Below are 1,700 nucleotides of genomic sequence, written 5' to 3'. Positions count from 1 at the left end.
ACACACACACACACACACACACACACACACACACACACACACACACACACACACTCCCAGGTGGCGTCAGAAGTTGGAGCCCCAACAAACTGAGTCTTTCTTGAGAACAAGCAGATTAACGGCTGCAGGATTAGGACCAGGACACCCAAGTCGACCACAAGTGGTCCGCCGTCTCCATGGCAACTAGTCTGCAGACACCCCCCCCCCAAACACACGGTAACGACCCCCCCATTATTACTGACAGATAAATACAAAGCACTTCCAAAACATCTTCATTAAAGGACTTCATTAAATTTGTCTCCTTTTGAATTTTTTTTTATATTTTCAGTGAAGTTGAGGTTGAAGCCATGTTTATCACCTCCAGCCAACATCCTGACTGCATTTCTTTATTCACTTCACCTGCTCATCTTTAGTTCTAGTTCTGTTCCAGCCTGGAAGTCATGCTCAAACTATGTGTTTTAGATAACTCTCAGCTACTGCCACACCAAATTTCCTCTCAATGTCCACAAAGCTGACTGAGTGGTGGTCATTTTTGTGTTGGCTAATTTTGCTTAGCTGTGGCGGCCATCTTGAACTCGATTATCATCAAACATTAATCGATTACAGAAAAACATCTGACAATTATTTCCTCAAAGTTTAATTAAAATCCATACGAAGGTTTATGAGATATTTTGCTAACAGACAGGCAGAGTTACAACCTCCAATCAAAGCCAAACTTTTATGTACACAGCTCATACGATCAGCTCAGAGTTCAGAGCAGAGGTTGGGGAAACTCTCAACTACTACCACACCAAGTTTCACCTCAACGTCTGTAAAATGAACTGAGTTGCAGCTGTTTTTGTGTTCGGTCATTTTGATTAGCTGTGGCGGCCATCTTGWATCAGGATGACTTCAARAGTTCAACAGTTGTAGTCATTTGTTTGATGATCGCTTTCTGAGAGTTTAGCTGAAATCAGATCAGTGTTTCAGGAGAWATTTTGCTAACAGACGTACACGCGTTGGTGTCGCACTCGCCGGTTATTTCAGGATTCTTTCTTCTCTTGTCAATCGTTATTTTTAGTTTCTGTGTGTTGTGAGTTATTTCTGTATATTCTCCTTCCTTTGAGCCAAACATTACTCCTAAATCTCCAGAACTTAAGTAGCATTTCGTCTTTTCTCCAGATTGTCCCAGTTGGACAAAGCGTGGCGGTGAAGATGTGACAGGTTAGCCTGGATTTGATCCTTCTGAGCACACGTCTGCCGACATTAAACAACAAAAAATAAAATAAATAACGCCTGCTTTCTTTACAACCATTTAACTGAAGCCAGAGCTCAGGAACAGCATCTGTCCTGCAGGCCTGACTTTTGAGAGTTCGCCAAATAAAGGGTCCCACCGAGACCCGAGACCCTGATTCTCTGCCTCAGGTCTGTGGGGACACCTGGTCAGGCCCTCGTTTGGCTGCGATTTAATCAGATTTTTCCTTTTTAGACAAATTATTTACTTGATTAAACACAAAGCAAACATGTTTTAGATGATGGGAAAACAAATTCAGGTTTATTTCATTAGTTTGATGAGATAAACGTTCATAAAGAGCAGTTTGTTCCTGGATGGGCTTTGTGTTAATGAGGGGCTTCCCAGTGTGTGTGTGTGTGTGTGTGTGTGTGTGTGTGTGTGCAATGACCAATCAAGCGAGGCGGATCGTGTTTGAACAGTGTTAGTA

This window comes from Austrofundulus limnaeus, unplaced genomic scaffold (genome assembly GCF_001266775.1).
Source record: "Austrofundulus limnaeus strain Quisiro unplaced genomic scaffold, Austrofundulus_limnaeus-1.0 Scaffold318, whole genome shotgun sequence".
Taxonomy (NCBI): Eukaryota; Metazoa; Chordata; class Actinopteri; order Cyprinodontiformes; family Rivulidae; genus Austrofundulus; species Austrofundulus limnaeus.
The sequence above is the reverse complement of the archived record's forward strand: the minus strand, read 5'-3'. Positions refer to the sequence as shown.